At 42.2% G+C, this 8,241-nt stretch overlaps 1 pseudogene; it reads left to right on the top strand.

Annotated features, from left to right (window-relative positions):
* Positions 1 to 300: 300 nt before the first annotated feature.
* Positions 301 to 397, top strand: LOC126357182 (U6 spliceosomal RNA; annotated as a pseudogene).
* The last annotated feature ends 7,844 nt before the right edge of the window (positions 398 to 8,241 follow it).

Genomic DNA, 8,241 nt, shown 5'->3' on the forward strand with positions numbered 1-8,241 from the left:
AAAGTGTTATTTTAGCATTACACCCAAGGAAAGGAACTTCGATAGGAGAGTCATCATATGACTGATTTGATTTACTAGTACGAGGGTGTAGAGAAACTTCAAGCGTATTTTCAGATTCATTCAATTAGTACCTTCGAATGGAGAGCAAATGTATTTTTTCACAGACTGCCAAAAAAAAAAAAAAACTGAAAATTTTTACATATTTTTGACTATCGCATGTGTCATCAGCAACATATAGCTGAGCGTACACACAATCAGCCTTATAAGCAAGGCAGGAAACTGAAGATGCACGCTTGGTCTGTACTCGTTTCGGAGGTATGTATGCTAATGATACGGAGAAGATTAGCAAGGCCCCTGTACAAGGTTGACACGCAACAAAAAAGGATAGCGTATTTGATGAGGGACCAAAACGCCCTATGTCCTGAGTTCGTAACCAACCCTGACTCAAATTTATTTAATGATCAGCATTGGCGGCTGAAGACTTCTGACATAAGAAGACACCCTGATTCTGCTAAAGGCGTTGTCAAAGAGGGCGGAGAAGCGGGCTTCGGTTGGGAAACTGTCCCCGAAGGCGGCAGAATCAAAATGATCAATTGTATGAGGATGCAGAAGAAATGGAAACCGCTGCATTAAAGACACATAACGTGTAACCATATGGAATGTGGCCTGTTAATGAAAAAGTGTCATGATGGTCTTGTCATTGCCAAAAGATTCCGGAATGGTCGCCCATTCGGAACTCCGGGAGGGAACTGCAAATCGGGGAGGTGACCACGAGAAAAAGATTGAATAACCAACGAAAGAATAACGTTCTACGAGTCGGGATGCGGAATTTCAGAAGCTTGAAGATGGTATGGAAGCTAGAAAATCTGAAAAGGGAAATGCATAGGCTCAATCTAGATGTAGTAGGGCTGTGAAGTGAAATTGTAAGAAGACAAGGATTTCTGGCTAGATAATTATAGGGTACTATCAAAAGCAGGAGCTAATGGTATAAAGAGAGTAGGATTCGTTATGAATAGAAAGGTATGGCAGAGAGTGAGTTACTGTGAACATTCCAGTGATAGGGTCGCTCTTATCAGAATCGACAGCAAACCAACACCGACAACGATAGTTCAGGTACACATGCCAACGTCGCAAGCTGAAGGTGAAGAGATAGAGAATGTATATGAGAATTTTGAAATGCTAACAGAGGACGTAAAGGGAGATGAAAATTTAATAGTAATGCAGTTGTAGGCGAAGGAGTAGGAGAAACGGTTACGTTAGGATATGGGCTTGGGACAAGGAATGAGAGAGGAGAAAGTTTAATTGAGTTCTGTAACAAATATCAGATAGTAATAGCGAACACAAGAGCAGAAGTTATTTTTGAAAAAGGCAGGATGATACGGGAAGACTTTAGTTATATTACATCATGGTCAGGCAGATATTCCGAAATCAGATACTGGGTTGTAAGATGTAACCAGGAGAAGATATAGACTCAGATCACAATGTATTACTGATGAAAAAAGGCTGATGTTTAAGAACCTTCAACATTGCAGCGCGTCAGCAATCGTTTGTTAATATATTAATGGACTGAGATCCGCCTCGACTGCGAAAAAACACCTAGTGTTTACCTAGGTTTCGGTGTAGATAACTACACCTTCTTCAGAACAATAAACTCAAAAGTGTCTATAAAGACCTTTGTCAATAATTGAAAGCTCAGCACAGCTATACATTTATAAAAGAAAAAGATGACACATAAAAGTACATGTGAACAAAGTCAAAAGAATAACTTAACTTAATGGTGTACACTCCACCTCACATCAGCATGTGTTCGATGGGCCGTGTCCCGTCGCAAACTGCGGCAACCAAACGGTAGCTCGCTTACCAGCTAGACACGCTATCTATGCACATGCGCAAGAAATAGGAAGTTACTTAATGCGCATGCGCATAAAAATACGAGAAAGCCCGTATATTCCCAAACGTGGATCAACGTATACCAAAATTAAAATGGACATAACCCGAGACGAGCTAAATACAAGATAAACCTAAAGATCAGCACACAGGGTTACTGTATATCGGAAGAGTAACATACATGATTGTCGATTATGACAATTTTTTTTTTATTTATTTATTTTTTTTTTTATTTTTTATTTTTTTATTTTTATTTTTTATTTTTAGAAGCTGTATGAAAAGTCAGTAGTTAGTCAAATGAGGGTGGGGGGGGGGAGGGGGGTTGAGGGGACGTAGTCTAAAGACGTCGTGGAGATAAGGATATAGGGATAAAACGTGAGATGTTCACCGGGCTAAAACCACCTACATCGTAAAAAGAATAAAAAGATAAAAAGTAGATGAACAGCTTGACCAACCGCGCTCGCCATATCCTCAAAACTACGAGTGAAAAGAACGAAGTAACGGCGCAAAACCATCAAAAAATTTTTTATTTCTTAGTAGGAGTTGGTAATTGAGGATATTGTCTCTATCATGTTGCAGATGCTTAAAGATCTGCATTTCTTCTAAGATATCTAATTTTAAGCCCTTGACCTCAGCATGAAGTAGCTCAATGTTAACTGGAGGGCTCGGCGCATGAGCCGCTTGCACAAGATGTTCCGCATAAGTAGAGCCTTTAGTACCGTCACCGCTTCGCGTAGGAATATGCTCTTTATATCTGAGACCCAGAGCTCGCCCTGTTTGCCCGATGTAAAATTTTGGACAATCCCCGCATGTAATTTTATATACTCCTGATTTGGAAAGTTTATCGCTCTTACTCTGCAAGGAGTGAATTAAATTCCTATGTAGACTGTTGTTAGTAGAATAGGCGATTCTGAAATTATGGGCTCTGAGTAAACGCCCCAATTTGTAACTTATATTGCCTATGTAAGGGATAGATATTGTTGCCACCTGTTTGTCATCTACCGCATTCCCTAGGGTGGAAGAAGTAATATTTTTTCCCCTTACTTTCTTATTATACATCTGTCTTACCAACTGAGGTCTATAGCCATTATTTATAGCAATATTCTCAAGTGTGACAAGTTCAGTTTCTACCGCATCTGGTGCAAGAGGGATAGCTGTAACTCTATGAATACTAGAATGAAAAAAGGCCATCTTATGGGCGTACGGATGGGCCGAGTCTGCAGGTATAATATTGTCGGAAAACGTGTTTTTCCGAAAAATACTAAATTCAATGTGGTTGTCAACTACTGTTAATGTGAGGTCCAGAAAATTTAAGGACCTAGTATCGGATTCTCGCTCAATTGTAAAACTGACATTAGGGTGAAGCTCATTCAAAATCGAAAAAATACGATCTACGTCACTTCGAGAACCATCAATGATTAGTAAAATGTCATCAACATATCTCTTGTACAATTTTATTCTCCTAAGAATCTCTCTGTCGCTGGCAAAAAAAACTGGACTCTAAGTAGTTCATAAAAATTTCTGATAAAATCCCAGCTAGGGGGCTCCCCATAGCCAAACCTGCTGGTTGTAAGTAAAATCTCCCATTAAATATGAAGTAGTTGTGTTTCAAACCGATCCGTAGCAGCATCATCAACTCATCGATCTCATTATCCAACAGTTTTTTATGGTGACGTAAATTGCACTCTAATATATGCAGTGTCTGGTCTACCGGTACATTAGTGTACAAACTTGTTACGTCAAATGATACTAGTTTAGACTCTTCAGAACAAGATACCTCGCGTAAACTAGTAGCTAGCTGAATGGAATTTTTAACGGAATAGTTTTTACTGAAAACGAAATTTTCTTTAATCTTAATATGCAAGTATTTCGCCAGCTTATGATAGGCACTTCCCGTACTGTCCACGATAGGGCGAATAGGGTGATTTAACTTATGAACTTTAAACTGGCTTCTCAATTTAGGGGGCTTGGGATTCATGTTTATCAGCCCCTTCTTTCGAAATTCTCCTATCAAATTTTTGGTGTTTTGGAGCCCGGTTCTAATTTCTTTTTGAAGAGTAACGGTGGGGTCTTTGTTAAGCATAACTATCCCGTTGTCATTGAAAAAAGCTTCGGTCTTGTCTATGTATTCTTGCTTGTGGATATAACTACGGAGTTTCCCTTATCGGTTTTAGTAACAATATCATCATTTTTCGTTAGTTTGCGGTTAATATTCCTTAAAACCTTTGTAGTATCCTGTTTGTGTGTGCTGTGTGCGACCTTACTCATAATTTTATAGGCATCGTAAGCAAATCGGGTTTGTTTATCATTAGGCATTTTGGCAACGGGATAGTTATGCTTAACAAAGACCCCACCGTTACTCTTCAAAAAGAAATTAGAACCGGGCTCCAAAACACCAAAAATTTGATAGGAGAATTTCGAAAGAAGGGGCTGATAAACATGAATCCCAAGCCCCCTAAATTGAGAAGCCAGTTTAAAGTTCATAAGTTAAATCACCCTATTCGCCCTATCGTGGACAGTACGGGAAGTGCCTATCATAAGCTGGCGAAATACTTGCATATTAAGATTAAAGAAAATTTCGTTTTCAGTAAAAACTATTCCGTTAAAAATTCCATTCAGCTAGCTACTAGTTTACGCGAGGTATCTTGTTCTGAAGAGTCTAAACTAGTATCATTTGACGTAACAAGTTTGTACACTAATGTACCGGTAGACCAGACACTGCATATATTAGAGTGCAGTTTACGTCACCATAAAAAACTGTTGGATAATGAGATCGATGAGTTGATGATGCTGCTACGGATCGGTTTGAAACACAACTACTTCACATTTAATGGGAGATTTTACTTACAACCAGCAAGTTTGGCTATGGGGAGCCCCCTAGCAGGGATTTTATCAGAAATTTTTATGAACTACTTAGAGTCCAGTTTTTTTTGCCAGCGACAGAGAGATTCTTAGGAGAATAAAATTGTACAAGAGATATGTTGATGACATTTTACTAATCATTGATGGTTCTCGAAGTGACGTAGATCGTATTTTTTCGATTTTGAATGAGCTTCACCCTAATGTCAGTTTTACAATTGAGCGAGAATCCGATACTAGGTCCTTAAATTTTCTGGACCTCACATTAACAGTAGTTGACAACCACATTGAATTTAGTATTTTTCGGAAAAACACGTTTTCCGACAATATTATACCTGCAGACTCGGCCCATCCGTACGCCCATAAGATGGCCTTTTTTCATTCTAGTATTCATAGAGTTACAGCTATCCCTCTTGCACCAGATGCGGTAGAAACTGAACTTGTCACACTTGAGAATATTGCTATAAATAATGGCTATAGACCTCAGTTGGTAAGACAGATGTATAATAAGAAAGTAAGGGGAAAAAATATTACTTCTTCCACCCTAGGGAATGCGGTAGATGACAAACAGGTGGCAACAATATCTATCCCTTACATAGGCAATATAAGTTACAAATTGGGGCGTTTACTCAGAGCCCATAATTTCAGAATCGCCTATTCTACTAACAACAGTCTACATAGGAATTTAATTCACTCCTTGCAGAGTAAGAGCGATAAACTTTCCAAATCAGGAGTATATAAAATTACATGCGGGGATTGTCCAAAATTTTACATCGGGCAAACAGGGCGAGCTCTGGGTCTCAGATATAAAGAGCATATTCCTACGCGAAGCGGTGACGGTACTAAAGGCTCTACTTATGCGGAACATCTTGTGCAAGCGGCTCATGCGCCGAGCCCTCCAGTTAACATTGAGCTACTTCATGCTGAGGTCAAGGGCTTAAAATTAGATATCTTAGAAGAAATGCAGATCTTTAAGCATCTGCAACATGATAGAGACAATATCCTCAATTACCAACTCCTACTAAGAAATAAAAAATTTTTTGATGGTTTTGCGCCGTTACTTCGTTCTTTTCACTCGTAGTTTTGAGGATATGGCGAGCGCGGTTGGTCAAGCTGTTCATCTACTTTTTATCTTTTTATTCTTTTTACGATGTAGGTGGTTTTAGCCCGGTGAACATCTCACGTTTTATCCCTATATCCTTATCTCCACGACGTCTTTAGACTACGTCCCCTCAACCCCCCTCCCCCCCCCCCCCCCCCCACCCTCATTTGACTAACTACTGACTTTTCATACAGCTTCTAAAAATAAAAAAAAATAAAAATAAAAAAAATAAATAAAAAAAATTGTCATAATCGACAATCATGTATGTTACTCTTCCGAGATACAGTAACCCTGTGTGCTGATCTTTAGGTTTATCTTGTATTTAGCTCGTCTCGGGTTATGTCCATTTTAATTTTGGTATACGTTGATCCACGTTTGGGAATATACGGGCTTTCTCGTATTTTTATGCTCATGCGCATTAAGTAACTTCCTATTTCTTGCGCATGTGCATAGATGGCGTGTCTAGCTGGTAAGCGAGCTACCGTTTGGTTGCCGCAGTTTGCGACGGGACACGGCCCATCGAACACATGCTGATGTGAGGTGGAGTGTACACCATTAAGTTAAGTTATTCTTTTGACTTTGTTCACATGTACTTTTATGTGTCATCTTTTTCTTTTATAAATGTATAGCTGTGCTGAGCTTTCAATTATTGACAAAGGTCTTTATAGACACTTTTGAGTTTATTGTTCTGAAGAAGGTGTAGTTATCTAGACCGAAACCTAGGTAAACACTAGGTGTTTTTTCGCAGTCGAGGCGGATCTCAGTCCATTAATATATGATGTTTAAGAGATTAGTCAGGAAAAATCACTACGCAAAGAAGTGGAATATGCAAATACACTCCTGGAAATTGAAATAAGAACACCGTGAATTCATTGTCCCAGGAAGGGGAAACTTTATTGACACATTCCTGGGGTCAGATACATCACATGATCACATGATCACACTGACAGAACCACAGGCACATAGACACAGGCAACAGAGCATGCACAATGTCGGCACTAGTACAGTGTGTATCCACCTTTCGCAGCAATGCAGGCTGCTATTCTCCCTTGGAGACGATCGTAGAGATGCTGGATGTAGTCCTGTGGAACGGCTTGCCATGCCATTTCCACCTGGCGCCTCAGTTGGACCAGCGTTCGTGCTGGACGTGCAGACCGCGTGAGACGACGCTTCATCCAGTCCCAAACATGCTCAATGGGGGACAGATCCGGGGATCTTGCTGGCCAGGGTAGTTGACTTACACCTTCTAGAGCACGTTGGGTGGAACGGGATACATGCGGACGTGCATTGTCCTGTTGGAACAGCAAGTTCCCTTGCCGGTCTAGGAATGGTAGAACGATGGGTTCGATGATGGTTTGGATGTACCGTGCACTATTCAGTGTCCCCTCGACGATCACCAGAGGTGTACGGCCAGTGTAGGAGATCGCTCCCCACACCATGATGCCGGGTGTTGGCCCTGTGTGCCTCGGTCGAATGCAGTCCTGATTGTGGCGCTCACCTGCACGGCGCCAAACACGCATACGACCATCATTGGCACCAAGGCAGAAGCGACTCTCATCGCTGAAGACGACACGTCTCCATTCGTCCCTCCATACACGCCTGTCGCGACACCACTGGAGGCGGGCTGCACGATGTTGGGGCGTGAGCGGAAGACGGCCTAACGGTGGGCGGGACCGTAGCCCAGCTTCATGGAGACGGTTTCGAATGGTCCTCGCCGATACCCCAGGAGCAACAGTGTCCCTAATTTGCTGGGAAGTGGCGGTGCGGTCCCCTACGGCACTGCGTAGGATCCTACGGTCTTGGCGTGCATCCGAGCGTCGCTGCAGTCCGGTCCCAGGTCGACGGGCACGTGCACCTTCCGCCGACCACTGGCGACAACATCGATGTACTGTGGAGACCTCACGCCCCACGTGTTGAGCAATTCGGCGCTACGTCCACCCGGCCTCCCGCATGCCCACTATACGCCCTCGCTCAAAGTCCGTCAACTGCACATACGGTTCACGTCCACGCTGTCGCGGCATGCTACTAGTGTTAAAGACTGCGATGGAGCTCCGTATGCCACGGCAAACTGGCTGACACTGACGGCGGCGGTGCACAAATGCTGCGCAGCTAGCGCCATTCGACGGCCAACACCGCGGTTCCTGGTGTGTCCGCTGTGCCGTGCGTGTGATCATTGCTTGTACAGCCCTCTCGCAGTGTCCGGAGCAAGTATGGTGGGTCTGACACACCGGTGTCAATGTGTTCTTTTTTCCATTTCCAGGAGTGTATATGGAAATGACGATATATGATGGAAGTTATCTAAGGCTATAGATAAAGCGGTAAGGAATGGCTCTTTAGGTAGTACATTTGAAGAGGGATGGACATTCTAGAGAGGGCAATCACAGAAGTTGGGA

Source organism: Schistocerca gregaria, chromosome 3, assembly GCF_023897955.1.
Source record: "Schistocerca gregaria isolate iqSchGreg1 chromosome 3, iqSchGreg1.2, whole genome shotgun sequence".
Lineage (NCBI taxonomy): Eukaryota > Metazoa > Arthropoda > Insecta > Orthoptera > Acrididae > Schistocerca > Schistocerca gregaria.